This window comes from Castor canadensis, chromosome 1 (genome assembly GCF_047511655.1).
Source record: "Castor canadensis chromosome 1, mCasCan1.hap1v2, whole genome shotgun sequence".
Classification (NCBI taxonomy): Eukaryota; Metazoa; Chordata; class Mammalia; order Rodentia; family Castoridae; genus Castor; species Castor canadensis.
In genome coordinates, this window is record NC_133386.1 from 180,849,446 (window position 1) to 180,873,292 (window position 23,847).

Consider the following 23,847-nt stretch of genomic DNA (forward strand, 5'->3'; position numbering starts at 1 on the left):
TTCATGACTGCATTTTTCAGATGATTCTGTGTTGGTTCTAGAAGCAAGATGACACAATTTTCCATGTTATTTTAGACACTTGGCCTCTCTGAGCCTCAGTTTCCTCATCTGCAAAATGGAGATATATTCTTCCTGCCTAGACCAAAAGCCTCTCGGGAAGGGAAGGGATGATGTTTTCTTTATCTCCTCTTCCTCTTCTTCATCCCTGGCTAGAACATTGTCTGGCACATAGTAGGTTTCTAGAAATGAGCTGAGTGATCCTTGAGGCAGTAGTGAGGGTCACAGGAAACAGGTGTATGGCAGGCTGTGTGGGCAGCTGTGCTCCTGAAAGGTGAGGCCATTTGATACTATGGTTTGAATGTCCCCTCCAAAATCCTGTTTCGACAGGGTTAGCTGCAATACCATAGAATTAAGAGGTAGGACCCTGAAGATGTGATTAGGTCATGAGAGCTGTGTCCTCATGAAAGTATCAATGCTGCTGTTGTCGGGGAGGGTGGGCTAGTCCTTACGGGTCCAGGCTCCTGATAAAAGGACTACTTCCACCCCATCCTCTATCTGGTGAGCTGTCTTGCCCTTCTGCCTTCCGCCATGGGATGATGTGGTATGAGAGCACTCTGTAGATGCTAACACATTGGTACTGAACTTCTCATCTGCAGAACTGCAAAACATAAACTTCCTTTCTTTATCAAATACCCAATCTGTGATAATCTGTTATAGCAGCAGGAAATGTACTGACATAATCCAACAGCCCACTCCCTCCCCCTAATTGAGATTGCACTTTCCATGGTTTCAGTTACCTGTGGTCAAGTGTGCTTCAAAGATATTAAATGGAAAATTCTAGAAATAAACATTTCCTAGCTCCTAAATTGCATGCTGGTCTGAGTAAGTGTGCTGTAATCTTGCACCACCCTGCTTTGTCCTACCTGGGATGTGAATCATCGCTTTGTCCAGCATATCCAGTCAGATACACTACCTACCCGATAGTAATAAGACACTCTGAGAAAGACAGAAAACCACAGTGTTCTATTTTGTTATTAGTTATTATTATTAATCTCTTACTGTGCCCAGTGCATAACTATATCATAGGTGTCTATGTGCACACAGGGCTCCGTACGATCTGTGGTTGAGGCATCCAGTGAGGGTGGATAAGGGTGGCTACTGTATGGGAACTGAGGCTCTGGGGACTCAAAATACTCCAAACCATGGCCATGGAGGAATGGTGACCTTTGCTGGGCTTGTGTCTGAGGATGACTGGCTGGGGCTGCAGGCCAGCCTGGCAGAGTTGGGAAGTGAGTGGAAGATGTAGAATGGTGACCAGAGTGTAGACAACTCCTTTGAGAAGCCTGGGTGTGCAAGGCAGGAAAGAGAGAGGCCTGCAGGTGTGATGGAGATGCCGGAAAACTTGTATGGGCAGACGAGACAGGACCAGGGAGGCAGGAAATCAGTACGCAGTTCTTGATTCAACAAACTCCATCTTGAGCTCTCAGGGTTTTCAGGGTCTTTCCCAGCATTCTGGAGAAAGTTGTGGATGAGATAACTGGTAATAATGGAGAACCCAAGACTACCGATTGGTTAAGGTGGTGCTCCAGACCATAAGAGGTAAACCCTGAGCCTCAGAGGTTTAATACTGTACAAATTTATTTCTCACTAGGTAAAAGTTCCATGAAAGGCTTTCCTGGTAATATTAGTATAATTCCTTCCGCTTTGTCTGACTTCTAAAGTCACCAAGGAAGGCAGAAGAAGGATAGAAGGGTCCACCTGCTCCCAATCTCGTAAGCCTGAAGGGTACATGCTGACTCCCATTGGTGAGAAAGATCATATGGTCACATAGGTGCAGAGGAGGCCGGGAAATGTAGTTCCTGGAGGCCCCTTTCCAGAACAGCTTTTCCCTGTGGAAAGGGAGCACCAGGATTTGGGAAGCAGCCAACCTTTGGGAGTTACAACCCCTTTCTGCTGTGTCCCCAAAAATCTGAGGAGAAGGTCTAATTCTAGGAAGATGGCAGTCCCAAAATAAAGACCAGGACTCTGCTCCTGAGGATAAAAGAAAGACAAAATGTTGATCTAGGCCTCACTTTCCCCAATTGCATAATTGTATAAGTCGTACTGGACCACTTTCTAGGGGTTAAAGGAATTGCCAGAGAGTACTAGTTCTTCCACCTGCCAGCTGTGTAACACTGAGAGGGTTTCTTCAACCTCTGAGTCTTTGCAAAATTCACCTGAGTTGCAGCAGAGATCCGTAAGGGATTCAGGACAGACAGTAGACAGTCAGGAAATGAGAGCTACTGCTTCACACTGCATCACCACACCAGAAGTCAGAGGTCTCTTTGGTTTAAAGACAAAATTGAATTAATGCCATCATGAGACGCCTACAGAGCTTCACATCATTCTGGGACAATCAGGAACACTCATTTGGATCAACTAGCTAAAGAAGAAGAGGAAAAAGGAGTCCATCACTCTGAGTTGTGTCCTAGAAGATGAGGATCCACAGGGCCTATTTCTTGCTTGTGTCTAAAGTCTGGCACAAGAATCCACTGTAGCTGCTGCTGTGGGTCAGCTGAAACTCTAGGCACCCCAGGCCCGCCCTTAAAGTAAATCTGCCTCACGGGCCCAAGTAGGGATTGGAGTGCCCCCTCAGTGATCATGTGGTTAACTGGTCTGTAGGAAATCTGTGTGTTTCCGGTCCCTATGCACTCTCCCCCTCCCCGCCCCCTCCTGGCTGTCATTGTTTAACATCCTAATTTATTGGTCCTGGTTATTTATTTGGTGTGGTCATTTGTGGCCCACCTCCCCACCTTCCCTAGCTAATCACTTGGCCTCTTTGAGGGCTTCTGACTACCAGCCACTGGTGATTGTTGGGGGCAGGAACAGGGGACAAGATGTGGGGGACTCGGTGCCTCTGAGGAAGCCAAGCTATAAGAGGGGAAGGGCAGCTGGGGGAAGATCAGATGGTTCCCGAAGAGGGGAACTGAGCCCTTCTGCTGCTCCTCTGTCTCTGCATGGTGAGGGCCCTCAGTGACCTCCAAACAAAGCCACCCAAGGCCTGGGCTTGGGAAGCCCAGCAGGACAATGGGAGGAAGGAGAAAGCACAGAGATAAAGCAGGCCTCCTGCTCTGTGCCTGGGAGTCCAGGGGTGTACACAGGGCTGGGCTTCCTGCCTCCCAGCCAGGGCCCAAGGTTTATTGTGGGTTATTTTTGAGATAAAGATCCCCTCCTAGGAGGTGCCTGAGCCAGGACAGGCTGAGTACCTAATGGTTCATTCATTCTTTCATTCATGGCACAGTCATCTATTGGCCCCAGCTGGGTGCCAAAGACTTTGCTTGGTGCTGGGAGTATAAAATTCAACAACCAGCCCACCCTTGTCCTCAGTACTACCTTCTCTGGTCCTGGAGTGGACACTACATGGAGCCTTGCGATGTGGTCAGATGGATGCGAGAGCAGCCCACCGTATAGACATGGTGAGGATGGCACGGGTGAGGCCACAGTGCTGGAGGAATGGAAGGAAGGCTCTGACCCGTCTCTTGATGATTTCTGAATGTCAAAGTGAGTGGAGGAATCCATTTGTTCTAGGTTGTGCACCAGGTCCCAGGGCTCCCCACTTCATAGGCAGAGACTGAGGCCCATCACTCACTGGAAGTGGCACTGGTGGGAGCCCTGATTTGCAGGACTCCAGCTTCTGCCTGCTCTACCACCTTTTACTGCTAGGTTCTCGGGCTGCATAGAGGCTGAGTCCCTCCCAGGACAAAGCTGGTCCTGCTGATTGACTGTACCAGTAGCTGGTCTCCTTCTAGCCATCTTGCTGAAGGTTTCAGGGATGTGGCTGGCTCAGCCTTTGGCCTGGTGGAAGTGTGTCAGTGTGGTCTTCTTTTTTCCACATCACTCAGGACCATCACGTGGGTTCACAGATGTCCTGGTTTACACAACAGACCTGGTAGCCTTGCTTCCCATCTTGTGTTTAGGGCCAGTCGCTCGCTCTGCCCACACACCTGCAGAGTGTGCAAGGCCTTGCCAACCAGGCGTGTGCTCCTGTCTGCTCCTCTCCAGGCTGTGGCCTCGGGTCAGACGCTTTGCCTCTTTCTCATTGGTCATTTCCCACACTGAAACAGAACAAGGACAGCACAGATGGTCCCCGCCTTCTATGGATTCACCTAAGATGTGTCCCCTTTAGGATAATGCAAATGTTACGTGCATTCTGTCAGAGCTATACTTTGAATTTTGAATTCTGACTTTTGCCCAGGCACAACACCCTGTCAATGCTGGGCAGCAGCCCGGGAGTCACAGGGGTGAAGGACTGAGGCTGTACAGGTGCTAGCTGTCGATTTGGGATGCGTGGTCAGTTAGGGGCATACTACGCATTTTCCTCTTACAATGTTTTCAGCTAGGATGGGTCAATCAAGAGGAGTGTCTGTGTCTACCTACGAGGCTGGAGGGAAGATGGTGGGAGAGGGACTACGAAACACTATTATAGCCCAAAGCTGGGGACACAGTAGAAAGAAAGACTTTTGTGGCTAAGAGGAAACGTTTGCACTGCCTGGACATGAACTCTAAGCAGTTTTGGATCATCCCTGTGTCCGCCACCTGCAAGAATCACCAGTATTGTTACTAATCTTGCTGGGTGTCACATGCTGTCCTCAGGGTTTTACCTGCCTTTTTTCTCACCTGGTTTAGACCCAAGGAATTGCGTACACAGAGTGGATAAGTTACTTGCCCAAAGTCACACAGCTAATAGGTGGTGGAGCTGGCTTTGAAACCAGAAATTGGACTTGAAAGCCAGAGTTTTCATGCCATGGGTCCTGTCCCTTAATGTCTGTGTGGCCTGTGGCTAGAAACACACAGGTGTTTGAATTTGAGAGAGGCCTGAGTCAACCATAGTTGTGAGGTCGGGGGGAGGGGCAGGATTTCACTCTTTCTGTACAATGCCATTTTTTCCCCTCCCTACTCTGTGAGCTCCTGTGCCCAGCTTGCTGAGTCTTACGTAGTTGGAGGGTGGGGGTGGGGCTTCTCTTTCACAAAAGAAGGCACTGGATTCTTAGGGGCTTCCTATGGTGGCCAAGAGCCTTTCAGTTCATGAGCATCCTGCAAGGTGACCTGCCTCTCTGGACTGGACTGGAGTTGTGGACAGAAGCAGATAGCTTTTAACTGTGGCTCACCTCTGAATCCTGCCCTGACTTAACCTTTCCAGAGAGCCTGGTGGTTCCCTCCTAGTGGCCACAACCTGTCCTCTGGGCCTTGTCCCAGGACCTACATTTGCGGGTCCCTGAGGTGACTACCTCCTGCACAATGGAGATTCTTCCCCACCCCTATGCCCCCTGGGATGCCAGTGGACAGACCAAGACCAACAAGCCTCTAGAGCCATTGGTAGCTCTTGAGTGTTTTAGGATGACCAACTTATGCTGGGAGTGAGGAGGGCTGCAGAAGAGGGAGAAGAGAGCAGAGCTGGTACCTGAGATCTAGGCTGTGGGCCCTGCTCTAAGATGCAAGCTCTGTCACTCTGGAAGCCACTCCCCATCCGTGAGCGCCATCTTCATGGGCAGATGGGATAAGGGGCTGAATCAGATGACACCTGTCGTGGGTCTTTGGTTCTCCTGTTCCAGCTCCTGCTTCTTACAGGGGAAAGTCAGCAATGCGTCTCCTAGAAGGGAAGAAACAAGAGACTAGGTGGGGCGTACAGAGTACAGCCTCATGCTCTGGAGTGTGGGACAAAGTGGTCAGTGGAGACCAGTGAGGGCTGAACGATTCTGATTCATGAACGCATCCTGTAGCAGCCCAGCCCTGTCTCCATCCCTAGCCCACATGTCAACACCCAAAGAGAATGCGTTCCTCATTTGCAGCTCCACTCACCTCCCCATCTTTACCCTCCACTCAGCCTGGCACCTGCTCCATAGCCAGCCCTTCCAATCCTGTTCTCCCTCCAGAGTCACACTTTCACTTTTTCCCTTGATCCCTCTTGAGTCCTGGACACCAAATGCCTGTGCAGGCCATGGGTGCCCCACCTAAATCCAGGCCCAGGAAGACATGACCCATCTCTGCATGGAGACAGGGAAGTGGATAAAATGCAGGAGGTGGCGTGGCTCAGGGTGGGTGGCTTGTGGGTGACCAAGCTGGTGCTTCCTATGCCAAGGATGCTATCTCAGGGACCCTGCTGGAAGAGATGAATACTCATCTAGGCCATAGCCTCAGCTTGGGCCAAACTTGTTCACCTTGCAAAATATGGTGCCCGTGCCACCCAGGCCTAAGCCATTTGGCATCTCAAACCCCTCTGTGTCCCACATTCACAGCGCTGCACAGGACATCTTTCCTTCTGGAATGCTTTCATGCGTGTGCTTGAGAGGAAGCTGGCAGGGATGGTGGGACAGGTGCACAGGGAAAGGCTGCGTGGGACGGAGCCCACAGAGATGGCAAAGGAAGGAAACCTTTCCTTCCCACTACCTGCATCAGGGTGGAGGATCTGGGTCAGTTCTCCCCATTTTTCTGGGACTCAGTTTCCCCATCTGTAAAGTGATGAGGCAGTCCTCAGGCTTTTTCAGAGCTGGTGTTGCCATGTAAGTCCACAGTGCCATCAGCTTGTGAAGTAGGGCTGGCTGAATGGAATGTGTGATGCAAGTCCCCAGGACTTCAGCGACCACGGTGAGATGAAGCTTCCTGAATTTCTAACAAGGCTCTCTCCTATGATCCAATCCTCACCCCTGTGTCTGCCTGTCCTATGGGTACCTGATAGACTCGAAGGTTTCCCTCCTCTTATTCTGCTTTCCTGGCTGCCACCTAACTTAAGCGAACAGGAGCCTTGATCCAGCCATTGCCCGACATCACCACCAGGAAGTACTTGGCTCCCTCTTTCCTCACTCCCCCCAGTACCCAGCCCATCCCCAGGTCCTGTCTCTTCTCCTGCCTAAGTAAAGGAGGAACCCAATCCAGCCTTTTCTCTGCATGGCTGCCCTCATTCAAACCACCACCCTCGCTGCCCAGGTTCCCATCCATCCCAGTATAAACTAGGTTTTGGTTTTTTTTTTCTAAGTTTTGTGTTTCCTACCTATCCCCATTCCTCCCGTATGTGCTCTCCCCTTGTCATGTGACCCAAGTCCAACCACACTGCTGCATTTGCCCTAGATCTAAAGTCCGCATATGAGGGAGAACGTAGGATTTTTGGTCTTCTGAGCCTGGCTAACCTCACTCAGAATGATGTTCTCCAATTCCATCCATTTACCAGCGAATGATAACATTTCGTTCTTCTTCATGGCTGCATAAAATTCCATTGTGTATAGATACCACATTTTCTTAATCCATTCGTCAGTGGTGGGGCATCTTGGCTGTTTCCATAACTTGGCTATTGTGAATAGTGCCGCAATAAACATGGGTATGCAGATGCCTCTGAAGTAACCTGAGTCGCATTCCTTTGGGTATATAAACTAGGTTTTAAAAACTGTATGATATGTTTATTTTCAACATGCATTGACTTTATTTTTGGAACAGTTTTGTTTTTATAAAAAGAATTGATCAGGAAGGAACAGTGTTCCCAAATTCAGCCCCACTACTCATTCCTACAAGCATGTGCCTGTTCTCTTGTAACTTACATCTTGTGTCCTGGTGATCCATCTTTCCAACTGAGCTGACTGATACATTGTTATTAACATCTTGTATCATCATGACCCTTTTGTTACAACTGAACCAATATTGATACATTAATATAATTACTGTATTTTATTATAGTAATGCAATATAGTAATTATATCAATATATTAGATAAATTATACAAATGTAATATATGAATGTAACATTAATATTAATGATAGTTACTTTTGATACATTACTATAAGCTATAGACTAAAGTCTGATTTACATTAGGGCTCCCTATTTATAGTGCACATCCCATGGGTGGTGACAAATATATGACCTATCCACCATTTATGTATTAAATAGAATAGTTTTTCTGTCCTAAAAATTCTCTATGCTCCTTGTATTTATTTTTGCCTCCTGGTCCTGAGTCTCTAGCAACCACTGTCTTTTTTTTTTTTTTTTAACTGTCCCCATAGTTTTGTCTTTTCCAGAAGGTCATATAGCTGGAATCATACAGTACGTGACCTTTTCAGACTGGCTTCTTTCACAAGAACATGCACTGAGGGTTCCTCTTTTTTTTATCTCTGAATAATATTTCATTGTATGGAAGTGCCATGCTTTATTTACCATTCACCTACTGAAGGACGTCTTCAAGGTTGCTTTTAGGGTTTTTGGCAATCGTGAATACAGTTGCTGTAAACATCTGTGTGCAGTTTTCCTGGGGACACACGTTTCTGACCCACTTTAGTACCTATCAAGGAGGACAATTGTTGGATTGCACGGTAAAGGATGTGTAGTTTCAGAAGCCACCACACCATCTTTCACAATGGGTGTACTGTTTTGCATTCCCACCAGCAGTGAATGGCTGCTTGCTTCTTATCCTTGTTGGTATTTACATTTTAGCCATTGCAGTGGGTGGGTGTGTGGTGGTACCTTGTTTTGGAGCATTTTGAAGCATGCCAACCATCTGGATCAGTCACGTATTTCTGAGCACTTAGTGACTCCCACTACACCGACAATAAAATCCCCACTCCTTCAAGGGTCTGCAGGGCACTACGTGATCCAGCCCTGTCCTGCTCGCCAGGTCACATCACTGCCTTCCCCTCGCCCACTCGTGTCTTCCACAGCAGCTTCCTTTCAGTTCCCAGGGCAGTGCGGGTTCCTTCCTACCTCTGAGCCATGCCCACGCACTGCCCAGCCCCTCCACTTGGGGGGCCCCCTCTCATTACTCCATGATCAGCACAGAGAGACTGCTTCATAGAGACTTTTTTCTGCTCTCATTCCACTCTAACTATAGTTCTTGTGGCACACATTTCAAACTGGAATTTCAGATTTATTTGCTGGATCACTTAATTAGTAATGCTTTGCTAGGGCCATGGAGGTGGGGGCTGTGCCAGTTGGCTCATTATCACATCCCAGAGTCTTGCCCGGTGTTAGCACAAAGGTATTGCTCCATATTTATTTGCTGATCGGAGAATGAATGGCTGGGCCAGGTTAGCAGGACAGGGAATGTGGAGGGAGAACTGTTGACTGAGCATCAATGAGGTAACAGTCCTAAGCTGACTTCTTCGATCACATAGCTGTACTTTACATATGAAGAAATGGAGGCAAAAGGGGCTGGGACCAGGGATTGTTTGAATTCCCTTAGGTTCAAAATAAGCAAGTGGCTTGAGTGAAAAACAAACAGATCTCAGTGCAGGCTCAATAATATCGGGCATTTAAACTATGGCTTCATCATCTGGGAGCCACCAGGGAGTGGTGGGGGCAGTGGTAAGCCTCAGCACACACTCCATCTAAAAGGAGAAGTTGGTTTACAACTCATATTTTCAGATCTTCTGAGTGTCTCTAAAATGAAGTTGAAAACTCAGATTTTTTTTTTTTTTTGTAGGACTGGGGTTTGAACTCAGGGCTCCAGGCTTGCAACGTAGGCACTCTACCACTTGAGCCACACCTCCAGTCATTCTTTTTTGTTTTGTTTTTTGAGGCAGGGTCTTGCTATGGAGCCATCTGGCCTCAAACTTGCATCCTCCTGCCTCCACCTCCTGAGTGCTGGGATCACAGGTGTGCACCAACACACCTGGCAAAAGTTAGATTTTTAAGGAGGTGTTTCCCAGTTGTTAAGTGTGCCAACCTAATTCACGATTGTTTAAAATGCCGCTGTGCCATTGCTGTGTTAGGCCAAGGGAGCTACTGCCCACCAGAAACTGGCTTTTAACTCTGCCTTTGAGGATGGGAAGAGAAAAGCAGGAGAGGTCTTGGGGGATCCCCGCCTGTCTACCCTGGCAGACCTGTGGAAAGGCTGTCTTCTGCCTCAGGAACCAAGGCAAACGTAATGTGTGCTCCGAGCTCTGGTGAAACAAAAGAGGTGGCCCAAAGAAAAGATGTCAGGATTTATGATCCTGGAGCTGACAAGGTGGCTACATTTCTTTGTCTCATGCTTTCAAGCCTTTCTAAGCCCCAGTGGAACCCAAAACTTGGCTTCGAGTAAGCACACTCAAAGAGCCAGAATCAGACGTCACTGTGCTGGTTCACATGATCTCGTCTGCTGCCTGGGCCTCGTTGGAGATGCTTGTGTGGTCAGTGTTTGAGCCGCTCACACCCTCTCCCTCACTCGTTCACAAATACAGTTGAGTATCTGCTATGCACTGGGCAACAGTCCCTGTGCTGGGAAGTGGAACAAAGTCTCTGCCCTCCTGGAGTTAGCCTACTAGTGAACCCCTGAATACTCAACACCATGTCTCTCAGTGACCGGGAGAGACTGGTGGTGGGCTGTCCAAGACAGGCTGGTTGGGGAACACCCATCAGAGTAGGGGACATTTGAGCAGAGACAGAAGGAAACAGTGAGGTGAGCTAAGAGCCAAGACAACAGTCCAAGCGAGGAGAGCCAGTGCTACCGTCCTGACAATGGGCGTCTCAGGGCTCAAGGGACAATAAAGAGGCCATGGATCAAAGAGGGAGAGGGAGAAGGAGAGGGGAGGAGGCCCTGGTGCAGTGTTTGGTAGATGCCGACCTGGCCAAGCCCCTGACGCATGTCAGAGTAATATTCGATCCCCTATGTTGTGACACATACTCTGTACCCTCTTCATCAGGTGAGGGCATGCAGAGGCTCAGGACTGGCACCCAGTCCCAGATGGGCAGTGAGTAGGATGTGGACCCAGGCCAGCTGCCTTGGCATCTCCTCCTTTCCATCCATCACCCATTTCCTGCAGTTTGCTATTGAATGGGGCACCCAGTATGGTGGCCAGCACAGCCTGTGTTATGAGTGAATAGTTGACCTTTTGTCTCTGCCCAGGGGAGAGCAGAGAGGGTCCTGGCACCATTGCCTGTGTGCAGACGCTGAGTCTGGCCTCCACCTCGCTTGGGCCTCAAGCCTTTCTTTATAAACCTTCCCCATGGGCTTCAGGAATCTTTATGCAGGGGAATAAAGACACCCCCATCACCTGCTTTTAGGTCCATCTATCCCCAGCAGAGGATGCTGCTTTGCTCTCTGTGACCTGAGCATCCAGAGGGCCTCTGGGCAGGTAGATAGCACTGGGGCAGGGCTTGCTTTTGAAAAGAGATTCCTAATGGCAGCTGGGAGGTCATTAATGACCCTGGAGTATTCCCTAGGGAATCAATTTTTTGTTCCCAGGGGATCAAAAGCTTAAACTTAGGTAGGAACTGTGGGTACCTGAGGCTAGAGACCTTTTACACTTCTTTTTTTGCTCTTTTTTTCTTTATTTTTATTATCATATTTTAAGTGGTACTAGGATTTGAACTCAGAGCCTTGAGTTTGTTAGGCAGGCACTCTACTACTTGATCCATGCCTCCAGCTCCTTTTGCTTTAGTCCTTTTTCAGTTACAGTCTTGGGTTTTTGCCCATTGTCAAATTTGGACAGGGATCCTCCTATCTGTGCCTCCCACATAACTGGGATTATAGGCACGCACCACCTTTCCCAGCCTGCCACGTCTTTCTTGATGGGATGTTCACTATAGGCAGTGGACACAATTCGGTACACATACTTTGCACATGAAGAAACTGACCTCCTGAGTAGCTGGGATTACAGGTGTTCTTCACTGCTCCTGGCCCCCTTTATCTCTTTTTAAAGGCCCTAGGGAGAGGTGCAGGGAGACAGGAACCTTGACTCTTAAGCTTCTTTAGAGATGGCACCTCCCTGTTCTGGCAAAGGGGCCTTCCAGCTACTTAGGCCCCCTGGAGCCTTTGTCCTTAGTTTAGGACACAAGTTTGCATGTAATCTGGGGAGGGGCCAGGCAGGCTCTATGGGGAGGGAGCAGCAGGGTCCCAGGAAAGGACCAGGGCCTGCGTTTCAGAAGGCACCAGCTTGTCTGGCTCTGGGATTCTTCTTTTTCCACCCAGGAACTTTCACAGCCTACCCTTTACTGAATATATCTCCCGAGCACCCCTTCTTCTGTGTTCTCCTGCTTCAGAAATTGGGGAAGTTGTGGAGAGGGGGCCAGGCAGGAGAATTGGGGTGCGATGGATGGGGAGCCAAATCCTGCTCAGCTGCTCACTTGTTCCACACCCTGGCTAAACTTCTCTGGCCTATTTCCTCCTCTGAGAAATGGAAATAATTTCAGCATTCCCCTCGCAGGACTGCCAAGTGACTGGGGTCTGTTGGATAGTCCCAGTACCCCTCAAGCAGGCGCTCAGGCAATTGTTTGTGGACACCATATTTATTAAGGGGGTTGGGGGGACAGAGCAGGAAAGGGGAGGAAGTCAAGCAAGAGGGCAATGTTAGGCCCCATCCTGCAGAGCTGCCACTCTGGCTGTCACCCCACCACCACCACCATTCAGGGTTTATGTTGCACCTGAGTTTCTCAACCTAAGATAAGAGATAAGAGAGTGGGTTTTCATCCTTCCAGCCTCAGACATTGGCTATGGGCCACCCAAGGGCTAAGGAGGACAAGAAGCTTCCTTGCATATGGGAGTTGGGGGACTCTAGTAGCCCAACTGTAATCCACCCCAGCCCCAGGAATGGTTGCTGCCACCTTCTGAGGAAGAAGCACACAGGAGTTGAGGGGCTCGGAGGGGACCCCATAGTGCCCTGTAATCTGTGAGGCTCTTTGCATGGCACAAAAGACTGCACGGTACACGGAACCTAGAACCAGGGTCATTGGATGATTAAAAGATAAGGGTCTCAGAGAGGTTAGGACGTTGGCCTGTAGAAGCACAGCACATCCATGTCAGACTGGAGTTGGTAAGCCCTTTCTCAGACAGGCTGAAGTCTCTTGAGGTCATAGTTCTTCATGATTCTAAACTGGAATCTTCTTCCTATTTCCTGAGAGTCCTCATGCATTCGCTGGGGTCTGAATGCATGGAAGGAGAGAAGCTTGGGTGAGGCTGTCACTGGCCAGACCTGGTCTTGGCTTAGAGCAAACCATTTCCAGCTCATTGCTTCTCACGGTCCCACTCTGTGGGTGGCAGTAACAAAATGGGCCCTACTGATGAGTGTGTGGGTGTTGGGGTATACAGAGTACTGACCACTCTCCCACACAAGGGATGTCCAGGTCCTCATCTTGGAGCCTGTGAGTGAACACATGCCACAATTCTGATGGCTTTGACTTTATGATGGGTGAAAGTGACAAGCATTCAATAGCACCCACAGTTTGAATTTTGAACTTGGGTCTTTTCCCTGGCGAGTGATACTGAAGATGCAGATGGAGGACTCGAGCCGCACTTCCCAATTGGCCCCACGGTCCCGGACACCTTGTGATGGACTGTGTGGCTAAGCTAAGGTGTGCAGCAGGTATTTTCAGTTCCTCATGCTCAGAGGACATTAGCTTTGTTGCAGGTCAAGGGGCATCTCTATTCTTCGTGGCTGCAGGACTTCGTAGACTTGATTAAGTTAGGGACCTTGAGGTGCAGAGATTACCCTGGACAATCTAATCAAATGCTCGAGAGAGGCCTGGGGATATTAGACTAAGGGGCAGCAGAGGGGTGCTGCCCGAGACAGTCTACACTGGCCCTTGCTGGCTTTAAAGCAGGAAGAGCCACAAGTCACAGAACATGGGCCACTTCTAGATGCTAGAAAGGGCAAGGAAACAGATCTCCCCCCACTCCAGAAGGAACACAACCCACAGACACCCTGCTTTTAGCAGTGAGACCCATACAAAAGGTCTTCTGATTCCTACTTCCAAAAGACAATAAATGTGTGTTGCTTTCTAGCCACTGGCTTTGTGGAAACTGAGTACAGCAGCTGAAGGAAGCCAGGATGGCATATTGATTTCATTTTATTGTCACCTTGATCAGGCTACAGTAGCCAATTATTCCATCAAACACCAATCCCAGAGTCCCCAGAAAGGGTAGGTGTGGCCGACATCCACTGTCAATAGATGTTAGAAGAGTGTCAAGCAAATCAACTGAAATAGGAGATTTCCCTGAAAAGAAGGGATTCAGCCTCGGCCCACAGCACCTAGTTCCTGCCCTATTCCTGGCCTTCTGCCTGCCCTATACTCTCACGGCATGTACAGCATTCGTGGACATACAAGTGTGCTTCTGCTCTCTCTACCGAGATGAGGACCTCATGGTGCGGTGTTGCCAGGTCCTCCTCATTCTGTCCTCGGTCCACTTAGGCTTCCTCCCTTGCCTCCTGCAGAAAAGGGCAAACATTTCCCAGCTGCTGTCTGGGCTCAGGCCACACATGCGGTCCTATGTGTGCATGAGCTCCTCTCTTGGCCACTTCTTTTCCTTTTCCATGGGCCTCTGCATCCATCCGTCCCTCCCACAGAGCTTCCTGGACATCTTGTGTCTTTCTCTGTCTCCTTTCAGACAGCTTCTCTTGAGTCTAATTCTCTGTCATGGCTCTCTGCCCTTCTGCATTGGCCCCCAAGGCTCTCTGCTTCTAGGTTCTGTCTCTGCAACAACCCCTCCAACATCCACCTTCTTTCTGTCCCACCGATATTATCTAACTGCTTCCTGGAGCCAAGACATGGTGCTAGGCAAGAGTGTTGCAAGAGGGAAGTAAGGGGGAGGAGGTTGCAGAAGCTTAAGGGACATTTAGGGACAGGAGTCTTTAGCCACCATGAGCAGCCAGAGGCCAGGACTGACATCCAGGGGGCTGCGGCCTGCCCTCCCAAGCACACTGTCCATTCTGTGTGCATTGTCCTAAGATGCCATGCTCAGGGCATGTGGCTATCTTTGGCCTCTGGCAGAGTTGTGACTGGAGCCCATGGCTAAAGACCTCCCTGGGGGGGTAGGGTGGCATGGCTTCACCAAGAGCCAGCTTTGTACCAAGTCATCCTGGCATTGGCTCTGCAGGAAGCAAATGTGCCATCTGCTGAGTGCTCCCAAGGCCTCCTGATCTCCAGCCACAGGCCAGTTATTTGGGGCTCCACTTGCCCATCGTAAAAATGGGGCTGATGGCACAAACCCACCTGCTAAATGCTTCAGAAAACAGCACAGAGAGACCCCCACAGTGCCTGGTGCACCATGATAGCCCACAGAGACTCACCAGTGTGCTGTCAGGGTGGGAAAAGCAGCCTGGAGCATCCTTGCCCATTTCACCTGGTCCCCCCTCTACAGGGAGAGCTGATATAATTATAACTAGATGTGGTAAGACATCAAAAGACAGCATTTGCTTAGTACTTTGGAAAAAATAAAGCCCTTTTTGTAGGTGATCCCTCCTAATACACCTAACGGCCCTGGGGTAAAATTATTCTCATTTTGCAAATGAGAAAACTGAAGTTCAAAGCACATGAGTAGTGTGCGTGCCCCAGGGCACCCAACTCTGAGCAGGAATGGAGGGGTTTCCAATCCTGGGCAGGCTGGCTGCCTCCAGAAGGCGCAAGACACAGACTCTGGTGGGCAGAGCAAGCCTCGGGCTGTGTTTCCATTTCAACGTCAGCCCATTGCCCACTGCTTGGCACACCATGCTAATTATCCTGCTTGATCATGTCACAGCCTGCGATTCTGGAGGAGATCTTCTTTTGCAGACAGAAAAGCACCCCCTGGAGAGATTGGCTAACACACCCATGCTCCTCAACCAGCAGGTGGCACAGAGCCATCAGCCTCCAAGTACTGGGCTCCTGGTTACTGGCAGATGACCATAGACACAACTCTTTCTACTCTGAGCCTCAGTTTCCCCATTATTCTCCTCTCCTGGGGTTGTGGTGAGAATTGAAAGAGAAAAGAATGCTGAGAACCTGACTGCCTCACAGTACCTGGTGGGGAGGGGGCTTCAGTGGCTAAGCTTTTCTTTGTCAGCCTCTTGAGGGGAGCAGAGGCTCTGGAGTGGGGCCTGGAAGGACTGAATAACGCATAGCTATTTATCATACTCTGTGTCAGAGGGTTTAATGGTGACAGACACAGTGGCTGCCTGCATGGAGCTTACACACCAGCAGAGGAAACAGACAGAAAACAAAGTAGCTACAGTTAGTGGTAGGAGGTGGGAAGGACCAAACATAGGAGAGAGGTTGCTTTGCATGGGGGAGTCAGGGAGGTGGCTACAGAGGTGACCTCCATGCTAGTGCCCTAAAATAGGTGAAGCTGACTATGCAGAACTGGGAAGAGGAGGTTTCCAAGCAAGAGGGCAATCTGTGCAAAGGCCCTGGGACAGGATTGAGTGGAGGGGGGGATTGTTTTCAAGGATGGGGAGAAGAGTCATATGGCCCAGGGTTAGATGGAGCATTGATTCTAGCAGAGATTGGCAGGGACCTGACTGTGAGGACTTAGTGATGGGTTTGAACCTTATTCAAAGTCTAATATGAAGTTGTCAGTAAGACTTTGAATAAGAAGGTGTGTGATGTGATTTAAACTATAAGAAAAACAATTTGTAAGCTCATAAATGACTAGAGTCGAAAGGATCCCTAAACATCACAGAGTATGCCTTTTATTTTTGCCAATGGGAAACTGAGGCCCAAAGATGGGGAACTGGTTGCTAGGGTCACATAGAACATCCCATGAACCTAGGTCCTTGGACTCCCTGTGCTCCTTCCTTTGAGACACTGACACAAGTCCCATGCTGGGCACTGCTTCAGTGTCCTTCAAGGATGAGGGACCATGCCAACATCCTCTAGGCCTTCCCAGGTCAAACATGGCTGTCCCTTTCCTATAATGACTCTTGCTCCATTACAACTCTCTAAGGTCTCTTCATGCCAAAGAAATACAGAAGGGCCAAGTTCAGTTTTCAAATAGCATCCTCATCATAGGAACTGCCTACAACCTGACCCATGCTAAGACACATCTGCTGGAAACAGCTGGAGTGCATTGTGTATTTCTACACAGTGTTCCATGCATGACTGTGTCTCTCTCTGTTGGAGCAGAGTCCAGGCACCAAGACCTCCTTTCTGCAGATGGGGTGATGAGGCCCAGAGAGGCTGATGGACCTACATGAAGTCGGGGGAGAAAACAAGCAAGAGAAAGGCCTTGTAAGGAAGGACAAGGAAGGCAGAAAACAAAATGAGCACAGAATTCCTGAGTGCTCGCCTGAGAACTTGATTGTGCTTCTCCAGTCTCAATAATTTTTATATTCCTAGTGATTACCATACTGATCAAATTATAGAGCATTCTGTTGACCAGCCTAAAGGGCTCTCCTGTGCCACATCCCAGTCCACCCTCCCCTCTCCTCATGTCCTTGCCCCCAAGTGACTACTGTTCTGGTTTCTCTCACCATCAAGCAATTATGCCTTGTTCTTGAACTTTGTCTAAATGGAATCATATGGCATGCACCCCTCTGACTCTGGCTTCTTTAGTCCAACATATTACTTTCATGATCCATCCGGGTTGTTTTGGGTAATAGTGGTTTGTTCTTTTTTTTCATTGTAACATTCCATTGTATAAATACATGACCATTTATTTCTCCATTTCTCCATGGGTGAACATTTGGTTACTTACCATTTTGGGGCGCTTGTGATTAAAGCTGTAGCGACTAGTCATCTTTTTGTGGTCAAATGCATTCCTCTCGGGTACATAGCTGGGAGTGGAAATGCTGAGTCGTGGGCTTAGCTTTGACGGGTGCTGTCAAATAGAATGGGTGTGGCATTTGACCATCCTTCCAGCAGTGTGTGAGAGCGCTGGTTTCTTAGCTCCTCCCTCACACTTGGCATCATCCATCTGCTCAGTGTTAGCCAGCTGTTGGATTTGTAGTGATGGCTCCTTGTGGTTTTAATTTGCATTCCACAAGAGTGATTAGACAGGAACTAGTCCAAGATCCCAGAGTTGGCAAGGGGCTGGGCTAGATTTCCCTGGTTCTGCAGTCCTCTCTCTTTGCTTTGGGTGGCACTTGGAGGGATGTACTCCCTGCCCTTAGCATGTCCAATCACCAAAAGCTAAGTGGGGAGGTGAGATCAGGGAAGCCTGTGTTTCTCTATGCTTTCTGGGATGGAGAGAATTTCTTGACATCTTCACCTAATTCATATTCCAGATTCAAAAAGAGCTTCCCAAGGTGTGCTGAAAAGGTTGGTATTATCCAGTGTCTGGGATTATTGTTATTTGGGGGGGGGATGCAGTATTGGGGTTTGATCTCAGAGCCTCATGCTTGCTAGGTAGGCGCTCTAACACTTGAGCCACTCCATCAGCCCCTGGGATTATTCTTAAAGCCAGTATGTGACTTTACTCGTTCCATAGTTATTAGTTTAAGCTAGTGAGGTAGGTGTGGCAACAATTATTAGAGAGACCATGACCCAAGACTTTTACTGAGGACTGATCTAGGGCAGGGGACACAACAGAAGGAGCAACGTCTAGTGAGTAATACACACAGGACAACATCCAATGTGGCTATCACAGGGGCTCATTCACCATTCACTGAGTTTTGACTGCATGGTGGGTAGATGCCAGACACCACACTCCTGAGGACACTAGAGAAAGCAGTCCAGACCCAGTCCTTGCCCTCCCGGAGCTCACATAGATGAAGAACATGCAGTGGAGCGCCGCACAATTAGGGCCCCCTGCTGTGGGAGCGACTCACTTGGGAGGCAATGTGAATTGGGTCCTGAAGGATGAACACAAGTTCATCAGATGTTGGGAAGAAGGATATGGCCAGCAGAACTATATGGACAGAAGTCTAACACTGGGACTTCCCCATAGTCACTTGGCCAGGAAATGGGTAAGCTCCTACCTGAACCCAGTGTTCTCTTCCCAGATCTGTGTTCTTTGTGTCCTCCATGCCATCTCACTAGGCACTCCACAGGGCAAATGGTCAAGAGAGAAGTGAGTGGTAGGCATAGCCTGTGTCAAATGCACCCAACAACCACGCCATCACCAATGCCAGACCCAGGTAGCGGTGGCTACCCCGGGTATGTCTCATCTGACAACTGGGGTCCCTGAGAGGAGTAAGGCATCAGCTTGGGGATCCTGTGCCTCTCATAGACTGCTACTTGTCTTCTTGGGTCTCCATTATTTCATCTGTAAAATGGGGAGAATAGTAATAATAATAATAACAGCAATTGCTAGTCTCATTTCATCTGCGAAATGGCCCTATGAGGTGAAGGTATCTTATTACCCCCTCATCTTACAGATGAAGACACTGAGGCTCCGAAGGGTAAAATGACTGGACTAGCATCTCTCAGATCTGCAGTGGCAGAATCTGAACCATACCAGCCCTGTGACACCAGCATTCCAGCTTGTAGCTCATAGGTCTTCCTATAAACACCTGTGTCCTCACCCTTCCCCCATACACTTCACATGTTTAGTGAGATCTACTTAATGAATGGTGCTGTCTCTTGCAGCTGGGATTTGGGCAAGCCTGTGATTTGATGGGGGAGAGCACTGGACAGGGCCCTGGCTCCTGAGAGGCCAGAGTTTCTGATCTCCCCTGGGCCAAGTACCACAACTGTCAGGGCTGAGCTGGTCCAGGGAGGCCTGAACACGTAACAGAAACATCCGGCTCTGCACAGGGCTTTTCCAAGGGCCAAATCATGTGCCTTTGTGCACGTGCATGTGCTAAGTAGCCCAGGCTGTCCTCAAACTCACAATCCTTCTGTCTTCCTAATGCTAGGATTATAGGGGTGCAACATCACACCCAGAACATTTATTATTATAAACAGTGAACTGAGGCAGACTTCCTGCCCAGTGGGAAAATAGTCCCTCCCCCCAGGTAGGAAGACACACACCTGTCAGGGGGCTGTCACTCCCTGCCCTTCTGTTCTGCCATCATTTGAAGAGTTCCACTAGTGTAGGACTTGTGCCAGGGACAGGGAGACAGTCAGCAGGCCTCTCTGCATGTGTTTATCCATTCAAACATTTGGCATTTGGGTGGTTTCCACCTTTTAGATACCGTGAACAATGCTGGTGTGAGCCTTTGTGTACAGGTATTGGTTTGAATCCCTGCATTCTGTTCTTTTGGGCATAGACCCAGGAGTAGAATCACTGGGTCACGTGGAAACTTCATGTTCAGCTTGGAATTCAAAGAGGATTCGGCATCTCTTTGAACCTCAGTTTCTCTGTGTCTAAAATGGGAGTAGTAATCAGAGTGCTCTCCTGAAGGATGGAAGGGAAATTAAATAAATGCCCAGGGAAGAAAGGGCTTGGAGTACCTTAAGAGGGACTGCGTTGGCCAGGTGACAGGTCGAGAGGGAAGAACAAGGGGTAGGGCTCTGTCTTCTGTGTCCGGCTGGACTCTTCTCTGCCCCTGAGCCAGGGGACTTTTTGAGGCTTTCTGCCCTTTCCCACTGAGGATAAGCAGAGAGAGCAGGCAGCTGGTGCCCAGTAAGCCAGACCCCTTCCTGCTTTTGGATTCAGGGAGGCTGACTGCTCAGAATGCCCTTACCCAGGGAGCTGGCTTGTAATCCCCACACCAGGGGAGCCCTGGCCACAGCTGGTGTGGGTTCCCCATTAGTCAGACACCCCTCTCCCCCCCACGCACCCCTCCTTCCCTGGGAGCTGTTCGAGCTTGGCAAACAGTAGGGCTTCTGAAAACTAAATTAACAGGTAAGAATTCCCATTTTCTGCCTGTTACCCGCCTGGCTGAGCCCCGACTGCGACATATCAGGAATTAAGAGAGGGGAGGGTGGGCAGAGGGACCAGTGACAACAAGATCATTGAGAGGGGAGAGCCCCAGACTTGCCATGAGGAGTGGCCACAGTGACGCAGCTCCTGCCCACTCCTCACAGTCACCCTCCCCTCCAGGTCTATGGTCTCCCGATACCACAGGGCCGAAGTGTGGCACCCCATCTTTGGGTCTGTATTCAGGTTCCCTTTGTTAGTGTGAAGCAGGTGCTGGGGCCTAGTGGCCGGGCGGGGTGGAGTTCAAGTCCAAGTGCCTCCACTGGGGGGTTGCAAGTGACCTTGGGCCAATGATCTCTCTGAGCCTTATCCTCTTCAGCTGTGGGATGGGAGACAAGACATGCTCTTGGCTGTGTGTTGGTTTTCTTGGCCTCAGGAGGGGAAGTGCCTACACTATCTGTCAGATTAGTGGCACGAGATTGCTGTCACCATTGCATGGTGACCTCCCCTGTCTGGCCTGGCGATCCTGTCCCCCCTAAAGGAGGAAGATGGCTATATGACCTCTAATAACCCTGTCCCCAGGGCCCACAGAGGAGCAGCCCATTGTTCTCGGCTCTTTCCTCCAGGAATGAGAAATAGCCAAACCTCTAAGTTCTCCAGGGTCAGCCAAGAATGCAGGACTCCCCCAGAGAGTCTGTCCTCAATGACGGACACGTTCCCGTGCTGTTTAGCAGGTGACATGCGGATGCATTCTGCTTGTGAAGTCGGCCTTTTTCCGTGAGGTCAGCAATCACACCAGGCTCCCTTCCCAGCACTCCACACACTGGTCACCGTCTGCCTAGAGCGTGATGACGACTTTGCCAGCGTGGCAGGGTGTGGTCGGGAAGGTCCCCGTCAGAGCTGGGGCTGCCAAGGTCTGGGAGGACTCACACCATCTGGTGAGGACCAGGATGAAGGGGAGACATTCCCAGGTCCCTGGTGGCCTGAGGGACACAGAGGTGCTAAGCTTCCTGGCTGGGGTCTCCCCAGAGAAGCCTCTTTCATGTGGTTAATGGTATCATTTCTATGTACCGGGACTGATCTGCCCAGACACAAGCAGGCATCTGTACCTCACTCTGCAAGTGAGAAGCAATATTGGCCCATTTACAGGTAAGGAAAGTGAGGCTCAGGTTCACAAAAGCTGTCCAAGATTACCTGGTGAATAGTGGGGTCAGGGTTCAAATTCAGCGTCTCATCAGCGAGATGAAGTACAGGCTATGCTGGTCCCAGTCAGCAGCAGCTGCCATTACAGCCAGGTCCATTAATTCTGCTTCATGGCTCCTCACCTTGCTTCAGCTATCCGTGGGGATTTAGTTCCATCCGTTCACTCCAGGGTGAAGACCACTGAGTTCCTTTTCCATTTTAAGGAGGAGAAAGCAGAAGCCCAGAAAGGGCACTTGACTTGCCTCAGGGCACACAGCAAAGCTGCCCCAAGCCATGGCAAGAACAATAGTTTTCTGCCTCCTTTTAGCATCCTGAACCTTTTCAGCTTCAATCCAGCCCTTGGCTGTGCGTGTGTGTGAGTTGGGACGGAACCTGTGCCTGGGAGAGGAAGGAAGCCTCTCTCCTTGGTGGCCTTCACTGTATACAAGCCCAAGCTGCAGCCGGCAGGGCGGGGCTGGGCTCTGGCAGCTCTGAGTGGAAGGACCGTGTCCTGGCAGGGCTCCCACCTGAAGGCGGCTTCCTGTTTTCCAGCTTTTCTGGCCCTGCATCCCTGACCACCCAGAGGCTGGAGCTATGACCTGAGAGTCTTTGTGGCTGTGCCGAGCCGAGCAGGCACGTTCTGCAATTGCAGGCTTCCCAGGAGGCTTCAGAGGGGCAAAGCCAAGGCTTGAACTTAGATGAGGAGGGAGAACCCAGGCTCTAGCAGGGCCCTGTTGTCCCTGCCCACCCATCCCCATGCTCCCTGTCTCTCTCCTCTCCCACTCTGCCAAGTGCAGCCTGCTTTGTCCCTGCACCTGTTGTACAGGCTGAGGCCCCAGCTTGGTGGCCTTGGCTGTGGCTCTGCTGGGAGGCCCTCCTTCCCTCCCACAGCCAGGGTGCCTACCTCCAACAGCTCTGCTGTTCCTTCCCCTGGCACCCAGGTGTAACAGGTTGGTTTAGAACATCCTCTGCCGTCTCCAGCTGCATATGAGCTGCGTCTCTCACTTGGCTTCTACAGATGTTGCCTGAATCCCTTTGTCTTTCTTTCCCTATGCCTAACAAGCAGTAGGTGCTCCACGAGTGTTTGCTGCATGACTTATTGAGTGAATAAATGATGAACACATATTACTTGTAGTCATACAACAATGCTCTCTGTATTAGCTATAATTATCTCCATTTTCCAACTGAGAACAGAGGCTCAGAGAAGTTATGCCATCTGCCTAAAGTCTCACAGCTAAATCAGAGATAGAGACAGGACTCTCAGTGTTGTGATTTCAGAACCCAGTTTCTTACATTTGTTGAGTGATTGAATGAATGACTTGCACTGTTTGATATTTTAGTAATTGAAAGAGGTTCAGAGCCAGGCATGGTGCATGCCTGTAATCCCAGCTACACAGGAGGCAGAGAGAGGAGGGTCATGGTCTGAGTCCAGCCCCAGGCAGAAGCAGGAGACTGTCTCTGAAAAATAAACAAAGAGAGAGAGAGAGAGAGAGAGAGAGAGAGAGGAAGAAGGAAGGAAGGAAAGCAGGCAAAGGCCAAGTGTGAGGCTCTGAGTTCAAACCCCAGGACTGCAAAAACAGACAGACAAAAACTGAAAGTAGATACCTGCTCAAAAGCACCTGTGTCTTCTCCTTGTAACCTCCTTGGCTCTCTCTCCCATAGGTGCTGTGTGCGCTGGAGCCTATCACCGTACCTCTGATCCTTGCCTTGCAAGCAGACTGTCCCCTCTGCCAGTCCAAAACATGATTTCCCGGCCCTAAAAGACCCATTGCTCTTAAATGCAGCTGTGTTTAGCAAGGATAGTTGTCAGGGCGAAGAGAAGGACCCAGATGACCTAGAGAGGAAGAGTGACAGATAAACTCCGCCTCCCAGAAGGCCCCTGCACACAGAGGCCCGCTTGTAAATGCTATGGGCTGTCCCCACTTGGAGGACATGGATGCCTCTAAACTCTCCATTCTGTATGATGGAGTCATGAGCCTTGAAGATCAACGTGTATGCGTGTGTGTGCCTGTGTTGTGTGAGCGTGCATGTTCATCTGTGTGTGAGTGTGTGAGTGTGTGTGACTCCATGCCTATGTCTGCGTGCGGGTGTGCGTGGGTGCCTGTGTGTGCGTGTGTCCATGTGTGCGCACCTGTGTGAATGAGGTTGCATGTGTGTGCGTGTGTGCATGTGTGTGCATGTGTGTGAGTGTGTGTGTATGTGTGTGAGTGTGTGCATGCCTTGTGAGAGCGTGT

General features: G+C 49.8%; 1 protein-coding gene and 1 long non-coding RNA gene across 5 annotated transcripts in view; one reads left to right on the forward strand and one right to left on the reverse strand.

The window, feature by feature from the left end:
* Tspan18 (tetraspanin 18) overlaps positions 1 to 23,847 on the forward strand; it is a 166,868-nt gene that overhangs the window by 80,718 nt on the left and 62,303 nt on the right. The window lies entirely within an intron of this gene.
* LOC141412214 (uncharacterized) lies at positions 1,092 to 22,169 on the reverse strand. The gene is made up of 3 exons (XR_012437058.1): positions 21,626 to 22,169; positions 5,441 to 5,629; positions 1,092 to 4,094 (listed from the first exon to the last, which is right to left on the reverse strand). It is a non-coding gene; the product is annotated as an uncharacterized lncRNA (long non-coding RNA).